Source organism: Lissotriton vulgaris, chromosome 3_1, assembly GCF_964263255.1.
Source record: "Lissotriton vulgaris chromosome 3_1, aLisVul1.2, whole genome shotgun sequence".
NCBI classification, from domain to species: domain Eukaryota; kingdom Metazoa; phylum Chordata; class Amphibia; order Caudata; family Salamandridae; genus Lissotriton; species Lissotriton vulgaris.
The window spans coordinates 1390321577-1390341585 of record NC_141689.1 but is presented as its reverse complement, the minus strand read 5'-3'; positions in this window follow the sequence as shown (position 1 = coordinate 1390341585).

Below are 20009 nucleotides of genomic sequence, written 5' to 3'. Positions count from 1 at the left end.
ACATTCTGTGTGTTGATCGTGTTTGACTGTAGGTATTATTTCAACTATGTCTGTTCTTGTGGTAATTATGTCAGTTCTTGTAGTAATTAGTCCTTGGTAATGTTCCCTCTAATTTTTTTCATCTGTGTGCGGCAGTATAAGGTCTCTGGGCGCTGCAATTAAGGCTATGTGCACCAGGAACCAGAAAGCTCGTGTGGATGCAGCGCCAAATATCACTCCAAACTTTTGCTTAAAAAATGAAAAGAGAGTGCATTTCCACACATGTAGCGCCACATGAAGTGTCTTAAGGCAGGTTTTCAATTTAGATATACACGCAATTACATGAATTGGTTACACAGGCAAAGTACACTTTGGGTTTAGAAAAGCATAGGACTCCAATGGTGGTATCATAATAAGATTTTACTAAAGATCCTCAACTCGAGCACTGTTAATAGGGGGGAATGTTGGGAGCCTATACAAGATCACATATATACACAATTACATAACATATTTGCAATTTGATGTGCAAGCTAAACAGTAATGTCTGGCTATCCCATCAGAGATAGTTTGTCACCAGACCAAAAACTAGCCCCCTTCAGCAAGTCGTCGTAACAACTTCTGGGTTAAAGTAACTTGTGGTAAAGTCACAGTCAGGGCAGTAAATGCTTTGGAAAGGCTGGTTGTTGTTGAGACTGCGAGGTAAAGGAGGTTTCCTGTGATTAATACTTCTGCTGGAGAAAGTGGTTTGTCTAGTTGCAGTTTTGACTCATCATAAAGTAGTACAGATGGTTAATATGTCTGTTACAAAAATGTGTACCATACACATAACAGAACTGTATTTTATGTGGATAGCTCAGTTGGTTACTGCTTTTGTTGTAGAGATCCTTTTGTTACTTGCAGTTCATAAGTTACAATTGTGATATAGAATAGTAACTTATGAAGTGTCAAAGAGCTGCTTGCAAACTGCATGGTATAGGTTAAAGAGTTATATTTTATTCCTTATCTTTCACTATACTAATGATGGTAAAAAGGGTTGGTTTAGGTAGAAATACATTCTTATCAGTAAAGTCAACCCTAACCACTCCAGTATGTTTTAAACCCTAGACTTCTCTTGCAACCACTGGCTTAAATTAAGTACAAGCAACACAGCATGTTGCCTTCTGCTAGGGCTCTAATTAAGTTTCAGGTTAGAAAATTGAGGGAGGAGTTCTGACCTCAGCATTCAACCCCTTTATGAAAGTATCGCGGTTGGCACATGCCACAATCCAAACCACCAGCTGCACTGGATTTAGGGCAAAACAGAAAAACAGTTCACAAAGATCTTTTTTTAACTTCCAAGCCAAACTACAAGTAATGTTTGTATTTACCCGTGTTTTATTATGCAGGACAAATATGTGATAGTATTTCCAAGGCACATTTTATTTGTCCTTTAAAAAATTAACATATATGCTTTTTAAAATTAGATTCTGCCTGCAAAGCTAATAAAGACAGCATCCACTTTACAACTACTTCATTTAAATAAAAACTGTCCCCCGTTTTCATTTTTTCTTTGTTTTGGGATTGAAATGTAGAAGACCAAAAGGTTCTGATTTAAATATCCTTTACCTTTTATAAAATAGTACAAATGGCTCGTGCCTTTGCGTCCTCACATATGGAAGGCCTCAAGGTATCTCTATTTCAAACATATGACAAGAGCCTAGCACCAATAATGGGCTCTCTCTCTTCTTTTGTTACGTCCTTGCGATTGGTGATAGCTGGTCACTGCAGGGTAATGACGCAGTGATGGCTGGTGCCATGATTAATCAATGCAGGGCAGGAGAGCTTCGGCCTATCATTGGAGAGGGTGCAGTACAGAATATTTAAAGAATTACAAAAATAAATCACCATAAAAAGGAAACACAGAGGAGACGGCACAATAAAACAAGTATGAAGAAAAGTAATAGATGGTGTAGAAGCAATAGAGTATAGGTACCATAAAAATGAATGTGTCCGTCTGTAATGCAACTGGTGCTTATGTAAAGCGCTCTGATACCTTCGGATCGAGGTAGAGCTATATAAAACTGCCAAAGGCCACAATCAGCGCCGCAGCCCCGCACTAATAAAAGAAATGCAGTCTCAAACATGATGTGTGCTTTCAGATTCCTGAAAGCACAAGTCGTGCTTGTTGACTTTCTGCATTCCTTTTCCTAATAGTGCACGGCTGCCAGCCCTGCAAGTATCACGCATCAGGCGTGATACTAACGCATTTTTGTGCAGTGGTCCGCATCACCTCACAAAAATGCAAGGTCACACATTTGTAGCGCCTCCTTGACACCACCGTCAGTGCTGTGGAACAGACAAGGAGGACTGAAATGAGCAGAAACACTGCTGATGAGCAGGCAGCGCAGACTGCAAGGTGCTATAGCAGAGCGTGTCTTGCAGGAGTGTCAAGACGAGTGTGCAAAGTCTATTGGGAATGGCAGGTCAGGAGCATGGCGCCGACCACTGCACTAGCTGCAGCAAAGAGTGTTCATGATTAGTACAGCTGCTGGGGCCGGCTCAACTGCTGTAGCCCTAATTTGCTGAGCGCATGGACCGGCAGGTAGGTGTTAAAGTTTGCTGGGCCCCTCACGCCCCAGTCATTATGTTCACTACAGGTGCCTCTTGTATCCGGCGGTCACTGGACTTTGAGGCGGGCTCCACAGTCACGGCAGAGTCAGAAGACTCAAAACTATTTTCCCAACCACATCCTCGCCCCTTCCAGACTGAGCTGAGCGCCTCTGCTACAGCTTTGAAATCACGCTTGAGAAATGTATTATTTCAGAGCCATAGACAACGGAAAGTTGTAACACTCCTATGATGACATTTTTTTGTATATGGAAAAAACACAAGAGGTCCGGCCAGGGTAGCTGAGGTGATGCGGTGGTGCTCGCAAACATTCTAGGGCTGTTTTGCATTCTCAGTCTATCCTGATTGTGACTCCTAATCTAGCCCAGAACGTACCCCTACATGCAGGGTTTTCCTTTACCCTAACATTAATCTAACCATAACATTTGCCCCTCACTAGAAGCTTTTCTTTGAGCGGTCCACAACCCGTATTGCGACTCTGCTCCCTACCTATTACATTCATTTTCATACATGTATTACTCTCATTTGATTTTTTAATCAAACATTTTTTCAGTCTTGAAGTTTTTGTCAGATTCTGTTAATAAATGTACAAAGGTGAACTGACAGTATTCTGGAAATGTGCAATTTATAGGGTAATTAAAGGACCTCTACTGATTTGTATAAGAAACTGTTACAGTTTTTTAAAAAGTGAAATGTTTCATCGAGGTGTTCCACAGGTCTGTTAGACCTAAAAAATGTAATAGATTCCTGGAGGTAAACACTTGCTGGAGCTTTTCCTGGGTGAAAGAGTTCCATCCAAAGTTGGTCATTCAGGGATCCTTCTTCGTCTTCTTTGATCTTATGCCAACATTTCACATATGCTCCCCTTCGTTTCAGTGACTGTTTTTGAAGCCCAAATTCCAACCGTATTTTGGCTGGGGAGACATTTCTGGGGAGTTGAAAGATCGCTCGGTAGGAGTTGGATATTATGTTGTCAAAGATTGTTGCATCTTTTCCCTTTATCGTTTCGCCCCCTTAAGTTATTGTTAGCTGGAGTTTAGCTTGCGGGTCCCTTAGCAAGGGGTCAAGCGAAAGATCCGGTAAAAGCTTCTTTAGAGGCTTTATGGCTAGATAGGTCATTACCCCCTTTCTCGCAAGGATTCTATTCGTTGTTTCGATGAATTATTTTTATCCAGTATTACCCCTAGGTACTTGTAACTTGCTGCTTGATCCAAACAATGGCCGTCGAGAAACCAATTAAGATGTTTCTTCTTGTGATAGTTGACTGCCATCATTTTGGTTTTGTTGAAGTTTATTTTTAGCGCATTTTGTTGAGAGAATCTATGAGATGCGTTCAGTAGGTATTGAAGTCCAATTGGGGTCCGACTTATCAAAACTAGGTCATCCGTGTATAACTGGTTTGACAAAGTCATGTTCCCTAGTTTTGCTGTGTGGGCTACGCAACTGTTCAGCTCCTCCAGAAAGTCTGCTAAGAAAAGATTGAAAAGTAAGGGGGCTACAATGCACCCTTGTTTTAGCCCTTTTGTAGTAAGATTTTTTTTATATATGTAGACCTTCGCCGAGCTTTATCCTAACCCATGTGTTAGTTTGCAGGTCCATTAATAGGTGTAGGAGAGTTGAAGGTGTCCACCAGCCGTCCAGTTTTTGCCAAAGTTTTGTTCGGTCAACGTCGTCGAACGCAGCTACAAAGTCTATGAAACAAATGAAAAGGGGGTATTTTCCCTGTTTATCTGCGTTCATGAGCAAGGTCAGCGCCATTGTATTGGTTATTGTACCTTGTCCTTTCTGAAACCCTGTTTGCGTTGGCGGGATTATATGATTCTCTTTGGTCCAAGTGGCTAGGTCGTTTAAGATGAGCCCCACGAAGTCTTTTGCCTCAATGTCAATCAGGGCTATCGGGCGGTAGTTTTTCGGCACAGACCTCGCACCTTGTTTTTAAATTGGGCTTATATTTGAGCCTCTCCATGACTCAGGAATTGTAAAGTTTCTAACTGCATACTTAAAGACAAGTCAAGTACGTTACTCCAGTAATCCAGGTCATTTTTTAACAGCATTGGTGGGAAGCCATTAGGGCCAGGGGCTCCAACCAGTCTGCCTCTTGCTATTTGTTTCTTTATCTGTTGAGCTACTTGGCTGCTGTGCCCTTCCTCTAATCTCTGTATATCATTTTAGGCAGACGTTGAAGTTTAAGTTGTTACCCATTGTTTGAATGACACTGTTCTTTCCCTATCCTCTGGTGAAGGTGGGCTTTGTTGTACCAACTCCTTTACAGTCCTGCTGGAACTCTCAGATACCAGATGTATGGGTAGGGTAGCTATTTGCTCTGTTTCATTGAAATGATTAAAAGAGAAAGTCTACCCAGGCCGCTTCGGTAATGTGAGAGTTGATGCCGGGATGGTTTGGCCAATGTAATTTATTTACAGATTGGCAAAACTTGGCAATATTTTTCTGTTTTGCATCATGAAGGAGTTTAGCCCAAAATTTGTTATTCATGGATCTTTTCCTGGTACATCTTCTTCGCTTAATAAGGGCCTTTGACTCACGAAGAAACTGCTCCAGGTTCTGATTTCCCAGTGTTTTCCGGAGTTGCCGTAATAATTGGTTTATCGTTTGTTTCAGTTTCTTAGAGACTGGGCTCCTTACAGTCGCCATCGGCAGGTCTTTTCTGTTCTTTCGTGTTGGACCCATTTTAGTTGGAAATTTGTCACCAAGGGACCAGACAAATTTTTCCCAACTTTCCAACAGTTGAGTTGTATTGTCCTGTACTTGATTGAGGACTTCTTAGCTGTAACTGATACTGCTTCTGTATTTGTTGAATTACACCTTATGCTTTTGAGGTTTGTTGTTCCTACCGGAATGATGGATTTATCGGCCTCCAAAGATGAAGTTGAAACCGCTCGAAGTTTCATTTCTTGTGGCATATGGTCACTTAGTTCGTTGTTGCCTATTTGGAAGGAGGCTATATTATTAAACATGGGTAACGTAGTGAATGTAAAATCTAGGTAGGAGGATGTTTGGGCTGAATAGTATGTAGGTACTGAAGGATTAGCCCCCTTTAAGCGACCGTTTACTGCCCTCAAATTCAGGTGCTCTAATTCCAAGAGGAGGTAATTCGAGCTCTTTACTGATCTGGTTTCCTTTGAGGAACCTCGAGTCGGAATTCCCCATGCACCAGTTCGGTCTTGCGTGAATTCATCGTCCTGATTGTTCCCTAAAAGGTGCATGTTAAAAATCTCCAGCCAAGATAATGTTATCTGTGTACTCTTCTTCCATTACTCTTGTAACTTCTTTAATCAGTCCCTTGGATGCTTTTAGTTTGTGTTTGGGATGCAGGTAGATATTTATTAATATTTCTTTCTGAACAGTATGGTTGAGAGTCAACTTAACTATTGAAGCCTGAATACAACTTGGAGGGGTAATGTACATTTTTATGATGAGCGTTTCTTCAATTTTTGTTATAGAAGAGAGGAGAAGTAGGCCACCTGAACGGCGTCCAAAAGCAGATCCCTTGGTGGCCGGAATGAAACTGGAGGCCTTGTTTGCCTGAACACTGCCTCACACTTTGTACCTGTTCCCTGCCAGCCGCCCCGCGGGAGGAGTCACGAGCGCAAGAGCGCAACATCAGACGCGGGACAACCGGCGGAGTGGGAGCCCTTGTTTGCCTGAACACTGCCTCACACTTTGTACCTGGTCCCTGCCAGCCACCCCGAGGGGGGAGTCTCGAGCGCAGGAGCGCCACATCAGATGCAGGAGAACCCGCTGTGTAGGGACGCGGGCGCCGAGCAGGCGAAGACCGGGCCAAGACAGACCCATCTAAGCCCGTCAGAGGCCGTTTGAGGACGGGCCGGGCCCCATCTCTTTGATCTTCAAAGGTACTCTACATTTCCGACTCGGGCGTATGCCATTTCTCTGAGGACTAGAGGTAGCGTAACCCAAAAGGACTTCTATTGGACTGTTGTAAGAACCTTTGTTGTTTTGGGTACACTTTATTATTGTATCAGATTTCTAACGGCTACCAAAAGGGACTTGCCTAACGACCTGAACTATCATTGTAATGGGGAAAAGGAAATTATTAACTAACCCTGCCGTACCCACTAGAAAGCCTCCCGGGGACACACAACAAACACTACTTTCATACCTAACAGGGGCAATAGGAGCAATCGAAAGGCAGATATCTTCTGTGGAGGAGACATTAGAGTTAAACACACAACGCGTTAGTGAACATAATGACACCATAGTAGAGGAGGGAAATGAGAGCACAACCAAAAGGGTTCTTACCTCCCATTGTCACAAAAATGGCTCCATACAGCACACAACAGATACAGTTGACCAAATAAGTGACCGGAACTCCTTTGGCCTACCGCCACAAAAGCGAATAAAGTTACCCCCGATTCCTACAAAGGGTACAGCCTGAGTAGATCATGTAATCCCCACCAGAATCAATACTCTGAAGATAGAGAAACCAATTAAAGTTAAAAAGTGTTAAGAGGGAAAAAACATCAGCCCTAAAAAAATACTAATGCAAAACAAAAGGAAACGGATATTAGGACCTTAGTTACACTGGTTACTAATTTAGATCTTTTTATAAGGGATTCAATCTTGAAGATTGAGGAAAAAGTACACACATTAGAACATACTCTGGTGGGACTTTCTGATGGAGTAGCCAATAAAGACTTACTAAGTAATCATCATGAAAGGGCTGTTAGTGAGATGGGTACAGGGGGGAGTAGCATCGCACACAGTGTTCAACCCCAGTCAGCAAAATGTGAAGTACGGGTAAATCTGAGCATGCCTAATGGAAACCCTGATGACCAACAATGGAGTTTTATCCACAAAAAGGGCAGCAGGAATATAGAAATGGAAAGTCGCAGGTATAGATCGATCCCGCTGTACGAGAATAAAGAAGATAGATCATTAAAAGAAACACATAAAGAACCACCACTACATTTAGACCTACCACCAGCGTGTACTCCATACACCATAGTTTTAGCCAATGTGCCCAAGTTGAGACCAGAAGAGAAGGAAACATGGGAAAACCTAAGGAATAAATCGCTCCACTGGCTAAGTAGAAGAGTGGGTTTAACTAACCAACTCTTCATGAGTTTCAAAATGGCCAGGAGGATTAACTGGGTAGGGAAAGGATATAAGACTCTCCCCTGGGACTGCATAGTACTAACTTTTAAACAGCCAGATTTAGTAGAAAAGATCCTCTGGAATGGGGGAAGTGGGTCCCTAAACAAAACTGAAATTAGCATTCTACCCTTAGGCTACTTTTACAAACCTGAAAATATAAAGGGTAAGGACAGTATAGATCGGGTACCATGGAAAAGGTATTGGCTATCTCCCAAGTATCACGCTAGAGAACCGTTACGCACCACTGACTTCCCTAAAGGAGATAGACTGACTGGAGGATTATCTAAACGACCCTAAGGATGCCTATCCAGAAGTTGCCCCCCCACCCCATGTGTGCAGGATAAGCCAGATGGGAAGTCTAATGAATCAGAAAGTTTTCTTTCCTTAGCAGAGGGATTCACTACTGACAATCCCCATCCTAAGACCATCCAAGTAATTGAATCTATCCCCGGGAACATGTTTAACTTGCATGTAAATGTAAATGTGTGTATACTTGTAAAGCGGACTGTCGCCCCATCTCGCGGCATCCTGGCGCTGTATACCGCTGTGGAACCCTTCCTGGCTTTCCCTGTGAGATGCCCCCTCCTGGGCACCACCAAGGTGAAGCCAGGCATCCCAGCGCTGTTGGGGCCGTTGTGGAGATTAAGCAAGCTATTGCCCAGAGTTGCAGCGTGGGATCCATGATTAGAGTAGGCACCGAGGCGAGAATTATCGAGTCCGCGGACATTGAGCCTAAGACCCTGCCGCGTCGGGAATTGAACCCTGGTCCCGGGCCTGACCTCTGCTTCAGGGTCTGCCGCTTCTAACCAGTGAGCCACACTTCTCCAAGGAGGCGTAAATGGCCAGTATCCGATAGAGCCACAGAGACTAAATAACACTAATAGTCTAGATGATCTATTGTATTCACAAACTGTTGACCAGACCAGGATCCAATTGTGTAATTTATAGACCCTTACATACTGACAGTCAAACTCAAAATCAGGGAGCAGTTGTCACAATTAGTATCACAGTACTTTTTTTTGAATATTACAGGACTTCATTCTAAATTACACAATCAGCTATGGCTAAACTTTGTGAGTAAATTTGATATATTCTGCTTGCAGGAAACATGGGCCTTGGAGGAGAATCATATCGTAGGGTACAAGACTTTTAATACTCCAGCAGTACCATTGGCATGCGGGAGACCAAAGGGCGGTCTGCGTATATATGTATCAAATTTACTACGGGTAACCAAAGTAGGGCTGGCCTTTTCAGAACCCAATTACCAAGTACTGGTTATGAAACTGGATAATTGTGAAACAGTCATATTGGTAAAGTTTTATAATAACGCAGAAATGGATTGTGTAGTTGATATGTTAAACCCGCTTAGAAATGTAATGGTGAACATTGAGAATGATAACAGGGAAAATGCGTTATTGGTCGGGGGTGATTTTAATACTGCTTTGTGCCCACATAGTGATGAAGCTTTGTGTGGACTAGTAGACGAAAGAGAATGTGGCTTTCCCCATTTTACTCATAATTTGCAGGGTGACGCTTTAAACGAGATTCTTTTCTTTTTAGATATGGGTTTTGCAAATGTACTGACCTCACCGTCTATCCCATTTATGCAGACGTTCCATGGAAGAGGGTCAAATACAACTATAGACTTTATAATAATCCCAAACAGGTCTGCCTTTAAGGTTCAGAGCTTTAAACCCCATAAAAATGCTTCAAGTGATCACTTCCCACAAAGTTTGGAGATTACGGTTGTGTCGAAAATACGGACAGTGCATTCCAAAAGGTTTAATAAATTACAAGGTTTAGCAATAAACAGATTAAATGGATATTCATTAAAATGGGCCCAGATAGAACCATCTGTAATTATGAAAGTAGTGGTGGAAAAAAGCATGGAAGATATTCTGAAGTGCCTTGATGAGACTCCACCACATGAAGACATAGTAGGGGCCTATATTCGTATTACAGTTGTTATAAGGAACACACTGAAAAGGGAAGTAAAAAAAGGACAGGGAAAGAAAACCGGATGGTTTGATAACAACTGCACGAAAGCCTTAAAGTATGCCTTACATAACAAGGAACGGGATAGAGTAGAAATAACGAGATGACAGCATGCATATAACCTAGCGCTAAAAACTAGAAAGAGAGAAATAAAAACAAACGCCTGGGCAGATTTACATAAGGCTAGTATAGAGGGGGACAGTGGCGCATTTTGGCGTGTAGTTAACTCCCCTTTTCTGAGATCTGAAACAACTCAAAAATTTGAAATTGCAATTGACGAAGAAAAATGGGTTGACCACTTTTCCAAAATATATTCCAAACAAAATGAGGATAGTAACCAAATTCCCTGCCCTACATTACCTAGCCCTACAAACGTGCCTTTCCCAATTGATATAGAATTCACACTAGACGAAGTTCAACTCGCCCTGAAAGCTAGCAAGGGTGGAAAGGCCCCTGGGCCAGATGGGGTACCCGTAGACATATTCAAACTAAATATAGAGCTATGGGGCCCCATAATAAAGCAGGTCCTTGCAGCAGCTTGCAGGGTAGGTCTAGTAGGAACCTAGTCAGAATCACTGATGGTCCCAATCTTCAAGAAAGGCGATAGACAAAACCTTACATGTTATCGGCCAATCTCTTTATTAGATTTGGTGGGAAAGGTTTTCGGACGTATCATTTTAAATCGCCTCCAAGAATGGGCTGAAGATAAAAATGTATTAACGGACCTACAATTTGGATTTAGGGAAGGCTTGGGAACAGTTGAACAGGCCCTCAATCTAACGATTTTAATGGGAAAATATGTTCAAGCAAAAAAAGGGAAACTGTACCTAGCGTTTGTGGATCTCTCCACTGCGGTTGATTCTGTAAGCCACAACAAACTATGGAAAATACTTGAAGCAATGGGAGTTGAACTATCCCTAATCCAAATTGTGAGAGAATTATATTCTGATGCTAGAGCCATAGTACGGTATGGGCCAAATGGGGAATATACCGCTTCATTCGTAGTAGAAAGGGGGGTTAGACAAGGCCGTGTTCTAGCAACCTTTCTGTTCACCTTGTATACCAACGGCTTGGAGCAAGCGATTCTCGAGGGTTGTCAGGACCTGCCTCAAGTACAAACTCGTCCTATACCCACCCTACTCTATGCCGATGACGCGGTAGGAATGGCTCAAACACTGCTAGAATTATAAAGGGCACTGACTAGATATAGTGATTACATGGTGAGTCTGGATTTAAAGATTAATGCCAGTAAAATTTATGTAATGAGCTGTGGAAAGGCAAGAATGAAAGAAAGACCTACTTTGATTGGTGGTAATAAGCTTGGAAACGCAAAAAGATATCCATATTTAGGAATCCTTGTGGATAATAAGGGCACCTAGAAACAGGCAATAAGAGCAAAAAAACTCATGTTCATGAAAACAACAACAGCACTTGTAAATTTCGCTCAGAAAATAGGAAAAAGGCAGCCATAAGAATTGTTAAAATTTGCAAAGCAAAATGCCTGAGGGCCATATGTATCAAGGTACCAATTTGCGATTCTGTAATATCTATTTTTAAGAAATCGCTCTTTCAGAATCGCAAATGGCTATGTATCAAGAAAATCACAATTTTTTTGCGATTTCTTGATATACCTTAATTGCAAATTAGCAAATTGCGAATTCGCAATTAAGGAATACTTTCCCATTCATTTATATGGGATAGGAGGCCCATAGGAATGAATGGGAAGTTATTCTCAATTTTCGATTCGCAATTTGCTAATCGCAAATTGAGAATAATTTCAAGGGTGCAGGGGTGTCCAAAGGACACCCTGTTGCACCCCTGAAATATGCATGGGTGCACATGTTGTGCACATACATTCTCTAAGGGCATGTATGTGCGTCACATGGCACTTTGAAAAATGCAAAAATGTGCATTTTTCAAAGAATTCACAACTTACCACCAACTAGAAGTTGGTAGTAATTTGCGATTCCTTAAGGGAATTTTGCTAATTGTTTTGGCTACATACATTGCATTTAAGGAATCGCAAAATTTGCGATTCCTTAAATGCAATCGCAAAATAAGGAATCGCAAATTGTGCGATTCCTTATTTTGCATGCAGATTTAGGTGATACATACCATTTTGCGAAAATGCGTAAGCAAACGCTGAAATTCTGCGAATTTCGGCTTTTGCGAAAGCTTTTGGGCACGATACATATGGCCCCTAGTGTGGTACTATATGGTGCCGGTATTTTGGGTTACTGTAGTGTGGAAGACATACAGAAAGTGGAAAATGCCTTTATTCGTTATATACTGGCTGTCCCTCGCTCAACTTCGACTTTTATTTGCCATACAGAGCTGGGGCTACAATATATTACAGATAAAATAAGGGTCCAACCAGTGCTTTAATGGCCCCGAATCTGGACCTCTACTAAAACAATGTTCAACCGACAGGTCATAGAAAATTCTCTTAAACTAGACCAAGCCCTAGCCATTAGTTGGTTAAAGTATATTAGAGATTTTATGGGGGACCTAGGACAACCTGAATTATTCCACAATCCAGTAAAAAGGATGGACATTTCCAGGAAAGATGTTAAGAAACAATGTATGTCGCATCTGGAAGAACTAAGACACACAAGTGAAGTTCATAAATCAACAGTGTGGCTACATCAGACAATTCTTTCTTCGACAAAAATGCAACCCAATCTGTCTTATTATGGTACCGGGTACGATAGATTCGCACTCACATGTTTTAGATTGGATTCTTTTTTTCGTTTGGTATCATTCCCTATAACAAATGATTGGTCAAAACATCTAGATCCTTGTCCCTGTGACGGTATTGCGTCTCAAACTACAATTCACACTGTCTTATTTTGCAAATATTACAGGGAACAAAGAAAAAGGTTGATTCTTCCAATCTTAAAAATTTGAGGTTTGAGGCAATGTCGGCCTCCCTATTTTGCATTGCAACTATTGGAGAACAAATGTTATACTAGAAATATTGCACTATTTTAAAAAGCAGTAATTAAGATAAGGAAATACTTGTAAATTTAAATATATGGTTTTATTTGGAAAAAGGTTTTTAAATTAAATGCGCCATGAACTGATAAACATGAATTATTTTGTAAAACGAAGTAAGGGAGCGCCAATAACCTGGGCTTGGAACTTTCTTAAAAATGAATTTAAATAGAATGTTCAATGTGTATAAATGTAGAATTGAAACATTGGTCTATGTCTGGCAAAAGAGTATTAACTAAGTCCTGGAAACAAAATGTAAATCTTAATGTATGATTATATGTGGAAAATGGTTTTAAATGAAACGTCCAATGAATGGATAAACATTCTTTACACTGTAAATTGGAGCAGGGGAGAGTTGATATAACATGGCTTCATTACTTTCTTAAAAATGAATTTAAATAGCATGTCTAAAATGTATAAATTTGTATCTGTGTATTATGCTTTTATGGTTTTTTAACGTGAACGAAAATCGAATAAAGCCAATTTGAATTGAATTGAATTGAATTGAATTGAACTGAAGGTGTAGCCTTGTAAGTCAAAAGGTTTATCTTCCCAGGTCTCCTGGAGTAAAATGATTTCGAAAGTTTTAAGGTAGTTTAAAAAGTCATAATCACTTAGTTTGGAGTTTAGGCCATTGTAATTCCAGGTCCATCTTTTAACTTCGTTGGGACCCGGTCGAAGGTTTGGTGGAGAGGGCGTCCAATGTCAATTCAATTGTGCTAACAGAATTGTACGTTGTAGGCCCTCTCTTCCGTTCGTTGACATGAATTACATTGGAAAAGATTTACCTTCTATTCGGTAGCAGCTCATAGCTCCCCTTAGGACTGAGATAGACGGCCTGTATTGACTGCAAGCCCATCCACCCGGCCCCAATACACTAAGGGCCCGATGTAGGTAATCTCGATTTACCTACTCTTAAATACCGAATCATACCGATTCAGTATTGAAGAGTAGGTAAATGGGATGTAGGTAATTTCTATTTTTAAATTACCGAATCGGTATTTACAGATTCAGTAATTGCCATTCATTCCTATGGGACTGTTAGTCACCATAGTAATGCTAGCCCCTGTATCTCTGTAGGCTTCAACTTTCTGGCCATTGATGTGGGGCTCCTGTCTATATTTGCCCACAGTGTTGGGACAAGCAGTGAAGTTGGCAAACCACATGCCATTTTCATAGACAAGAGTAGCTAAGGTAGGGGACCTGGTTAGGCCAGTGTCCCCATGAGTTCCCAAAGTAAACCCAGCCAAATTCTTGGGGGCACTCCCACCACCTGGGGATTACTACTAATAGTAACAGGAGGTCTGGGAGTATTACTTGGGGGGATGTTTTCCTTATTGTTGGCTTTTGGGCAACTGCTGTCAGTCTTCCAGTGGCCAGGCTTTTTACAGGCATGACAATAAGGTTTCTTAGGGTTAGAGGAAGTGTTTTGGGACCCACCCCATCATTGGAGTTTTGGGGCCCTGAGGAAGTCTTGTGTTTAGATGTATCCTCACCTTTCTCTTGAGGCTTGGTAGAATCTTTCTTCAGGTCAAAACCCTGATTTCTAGGCTTAATCTTGGTTCTGACCCATTTATCTGCCCTCTTACCCAATTCTTGGGGAGAGGTCAGATCTGAGTCCACCAGGTGCTGGTGTAGAAGCTGGTTTTGACAATTTAAGGATCTGCTCCCTCATAATCAAATTAGACAATCCTGTATAGTCCTGTACTTTGCTGCCCAATAACCAGCCCTCCAGAGCCTTAGTAGCACAATCTACAAAATCAGTCCAGTCCTGAGTCTGTGTCCTCTGGGTATCTCTGAACATCAACCTATACTGTTCAGTGGTTAGGCCAAACCCATCAATTAGAGCACTCTTCAGGACAGAGTAGTTGTTAGCATCCCCATCACCAACTGTGAGGAGCTTATCTCTACCTTTTTCAGAAAAGGAGAGCCATAAGATTGCTGCCCACTCACTTTGGGGTACCTGCTGTACTTTGCAGGCCCCCTCCAAAGCAGTAATCCATTTGTGGATGTCATCCCCTTCTTTGTAGGGGGGCACAATCTTGCTTAGGTGTCTATTCTGATAGGACTTATCTTTATCCTTAGGGATATTGCTGCCACCAGTGGGTTCTAACCCACTCTCTCTGTGCTCTCTAGCACAAGCAAGCTTCTATTTGGCCAAGGCAACTTCTAATTCTTGCCTCTCAATCCTCAGAGCAGCCTCTCTCATTTTTGTCTCATGTTCCCTTCTCTGAGGGGAGGTCATCCCTCTCTGAGCAGGGCCATGAGAGCCATTTGAAGCATGAGATTGGAAAGATTCCCTGGAGTGGGATCTTCCTCTTCTCTGCCTCTGGTTAAGCCCACTTGGGGGTCTGTATGAGGGCTGCCCATACTGACTCCCATGTATGCTTACGTTAGCCTGACTAAGTCTTCTGACTAAGACCAGACTGTTTGTCTCAAGATCAGATTCATCTCCTTCTCCCCCCTCTTCTTCTTCCTCATCTGGTACTGGAGTATCAGTATTATCATCTGAGGAGGGGAAGACTTCATCTGCACTGCCTGTGTCACCTGTCTTAGGTGAATGTTGAGCACCATACTCTTCTAAGTGTTCAACCAGGAAACTGAGGGTAGGGTTTGAACCCTGTTTTAGCCTTATCCCAACCGCTGCACACCAATGTGAGAAGTTGGCCTGGTATATGATGTTCACTATTCTAGTGAACACCTTGCACCAGTCCAAACAACCCTTATGGTGATGGTTGTAAAGTCAACCTTATAGACCAGCTATCCTAGAGATAGTGTGGACAAACAGTCTTAGGCTAAGACTCTTGAGGGAGTGTAAAGCCAGCTGTTTTACCATATGTAACCCCTTGAATACCAAATGAAAGGACACCACACAGGATATATATAAAATATATATGTATTTATTCACGAACACACTCCTCTGACTTCTTTATGAGGTCAGAGGCAAAAGCACATAACAAGTTACACTCAGAAATACTTTAAATAGCACAATTTACAGTTAGGCCCTAGGGGCGCGTAAAACCATATACTAAGTAAGTGGTATAAGAACCACGACTTGGGAAAGCAGAAGGCCTAGGGCATAGGGAATCACTGGGGCTACACTATCTGACCCTTAGGTTAGGAGTAGGAGGCCCACAGGCGGCGCGTGCAGTGTCAGTACACTCACGCGAGAGTCAATAGAAAGTCAACGGGAACTTAGAAGGTAAGTAAAGATGGATTTAGGACACTTCCGGTCTAGCTAGGGGGAAACAACTAAAAACCTAGCCACTTGGATAGTCAATACCCTTGGGAGCACCGAAGTACTCGCGTTACCTCACCCACAGGAAGCGGGTGCATAGGTGTGAAGATGTGTTGGTTTCGCCGTTGAAGCCTATGGACCCTTGGAGAAAAGATGCTGCAGGCGACCAGGAGGAAGATGTCCGGGTGGATCCAAGGGTGGATTGGAGAAGAAGAAGACCTGAAAGCAGAGAGGACAGAGTCTAGGTCACTAGCCAGTGACCGGGTGGAACCAGGGAGGAACCAGACGTCGTCGAGGAGCAATCAGGTGCTGTAGTGAAGCTTGTTGTTGCAGCCACGTGGACCAGGAGGCGTCGAGGACAACCAGGTGCTGGAGAGGAGCTGTCCCACAAAGGTTCTCGCAGATGGAGGGGTCGGCTTCAAGATCGAAGCCAACAAGCCTAAGCAAAGGCAACCCACGGAGGATACACAAATAGATTCTGGTGCAGACCAGTAGGGTCTGAGGTACTTCACCTTTTCAGGGAAGCAAGTGCCAGTCTGGAGCAACCAGACCAGTGATGGATTTTCAAAAGAATCGTCACCACAGAGCTACTAGCCAACTGGCCAGCAACCGGACAACGTGGCGAGCAGAACACAAGCAGAAGGGCCCCACGCAGATCTCATGGAGTGTGGAGGGCTGGTCTTGGGTGCAGGTGGTGCTCGGTGTCGGGGTGTCTCAGTCCCCAGTTCACAGCTTCGAGGAGGCCTCAGGAGCTGCGCTGTTAGCAAGTTGAAGACTTTCCAAGTTGTCTGGTTCCACGGGTTCGGACGCCTTCCACGGGGCTCAGCTATGCTGGAGTCATGCAGTGGGGCCAGAGAGGTCCGGGAGTCAAGGTCTTGTCAGGCTCTGTGCTCGGGTTCCGGCGGGAACGGGAATAAAGCAAGCCGTCGAGTTGCTGGATGGTGCCTGGTTGCCTAGGGTGGTCACGCCTTGGCCACAAGTGAGATTTCTTCAGTCTTCAGCTCAGGTGAATGTCGAAGGGTCCAGAATTTCGTCTCAAGTCGATTCCAGGAGTAATCTACAATCTCCTGGGTCAGCTCCTAACTTTATACCACTAAAGGGGGCTGGTTTGGTCACTAGGTCCTTCCTATGGGTGGGACCAGGAATGGGGGTGGTTACACCCCTTTCCTTTGTCCAGTTTCGTGCCAGAGCTGGGGCTGGAGTGGCCCAGCACCGGTTTGAACTGGACTATGCATGGAGCACCTAGTGTGCCCCAGGCAGTGTCTGTTTCTTTTCAGCCCTCCCTGTCCCAATACACATCCTCCTGTCTGGGGTGGTGCTCGCACCTCCCCAAGCAGGAAACCTATTGTCCAAACCTGCATGACTGGAAGGACTCCCAGCAGCAGGATGTCAGACTTGTGTCTGTGGTAGCAGCATCCATTTTGTTATGCTGGGGCTCTCGTTAACTTTAACCGGGATAGTCAGAACTAACATGTCTTCTCCCTCTAGAAGGGTGGAATGCTACCCCCGTCACCAGAATTGGCGAGGGGGTAGTATTCCAAAGCGTATGACGCCTCACACAACATGTTTAGATAAAGCCAAAACAAAGTTAGCATTAACCGCGAGGATTATAATGCACTTAAAAGTATATGGTATGGCAATATCATAGAACAGCTATGAGGAAATGGTTCTGAAAGCTGCAGACAGGCTCAGCTCATACTAGAGCACCATCTCACATATTACCAAGCACTCTGCCTCCAGGATTGTTAAGGCCTGCCATAGGAGTGACTTATAGGTAACTATGTGTCTATATATATATAGTAGGTGTAGGGATACTACACCTAAGCAAGGGGTGATTACACGACCTTGCCCTAGCTGAGTGATCAGCCAGTTGTGTCAATATAGATAGCCAGCCAGGGGTGGCATAATACATGCTGCAGCTCCTTGTAGGCCTTGGGTGCACCTATGCCCTTGGTACCTAAGGTACACTATACAGGGGCTGATAAGGTGACCAAATATCCAATTAGGTATGTACCTAAGGTACATGGAGTCCATTTTAATGAGACAGCAGATAGCCTGGGGCCCTGAATAGCAGGATCCCAGGCCAACTAAGTTGAAAACCAGCTAAACACTAGGCAAAAAGTTGGGTTAACCATAGTCAGATATCCACCTTCCTACACTGATCAGCAGTATCCCAGTCAGACTAGTCAATAACAGCTTAGCACCAGGCAAAAAGTGGGGTAACCATAAAAGCAGATCCTACTTTCCTACACAGGCTATCTGTGGGGGAGTGGGTAATTGGTCCTTTGTGTGAGGACAGGACACTGCCTATTCACGAGAAGTGTTCACCCCTCTCTTCCATCCTACCCAGGCAAGGCCATCAGACTGCAGATGTATGCAGATGTATACTCTGGCACACCTATCCTTCCTGTGTTGTGGCAGTCTAGAGGGAATGCACAAAGTGTAGCTGTCACCCAGCTCAGACATATATTGGAGACAGGCTGCAAAGCACACAGAGTTACAAACACAGAGAAATGTCCACTTTCTAAAAGTGGGATTTATAAAGCAATAATGTTAAATCCAATTTTATCAGTAAGGAGGATTTGTCATTACTATTCCAAACATCTGAAACATGAAATACAGTTTAAAAGTGTATTAAGGAATTCTCAATGCTAACCCATGAGAGGAGTAAGCCTCACAGTAGTGAAAAATAAAATAGACTGTTTGTCACCCCAGGACATGCAAATTATCACAGTACATGTCCTACCTTTCATGTACACAGCACCCTGCCCTTTGGGCTACCTTGGCATAACTTGGGCACCTCGGGCCCGATTCACAGAACTAACTTAAGACAAAATCCTAAACTTACTACCATTTTAGTATTCACAGAAGGCACTTATTCATTTTGGTATTCACAGAAGACACTTACTCATTTCGGTATTCACAGAAGTTAGGAGTCCTAACTTTAGGACTCCTAAATGCCTTCTGTGAATACCGAAAGTCTTAAAATTAGGATTTTTCTCAATTTAGTAGTAGTAAAGTTAAGACTCCTAACTTTAGGACTCCTAAATGCCTTCTGTGAACACCGAATGTCTTACAATTAGGATGTTTCTCAGTTTAGTAGTAGTAAATTGTGAAAAATCCTAATTTTAAGACTTTCGGTATTCACAGAAGGCATTTAGGAGTCCCAAAGTTAGGAGTCCTAACTTTACTACTACTAAATTGAGAAAAAAGACTTTCGGTATTCACAGAAGGCATTTAGGAGTCCTAAAGTTAGGACTCCTAACTTCAGTGAATACCGAAATGAGTAAGTGCCTTCTGTGAATACCCAAATGGTAGTAAGTTTAGGATTTTGTCTTAAGTTAGTTCTGTGAATCGGGCCCCTCAAGGCCAACTGCCAACTATTCATCACAGTATTGACAGTAAAACAAACAACCTTAACACCTTCAGTTCACATCAGTCTACAGCCGATACTAGAATCGGCCTTGAGCCCTTGATCCAGGAGTCCACTAAAGAGGAGGAGACAGACATGATCATTTGTGCCCAAAGTCTGCATGAGGGGCACATTTGGTGCCTCCTTGCATAGTCCAGTTCAAACCAGCTCCCGTTGGCTCCAGCGCGAAACTGGACAAAGGACATCGGAGTGTCCTCCCCCTGTCCAAACCTTCACTTGGGAGGGTCCCCTGAATTGTCCTAACTCTTTCCTTAGGGTACTTAAGGACTTACCTGGGTGGAGGTCCCTAGATTCATCGTGGGACACGATTCAATTCAGACACCACTTCAACTTCTACCATCTGGGCACTCTGGCCTTCGCTGGACTTCGTTTGGACTCAACTTCGTCTCCCTTCCAGTCTGCTGCATCGTCTGTGCTTGTGCACCAGACAGGAACCTTCCAAGGCCTGTGTGCATCCAAATATCTGAGTTAATCTCCCTTGAAGTGAAGGAGTCACTTCCCTGCATTCACAGGCACCGCTATGAAGCTGAATGGTCTGCTGATCCTGAGCTCCTACGGACTAAGAAAGGATCTGCAACACAGGTGGTAGTTCTCCATAGCTCTTGAGGCCTGCACTGCCACATCACCAAG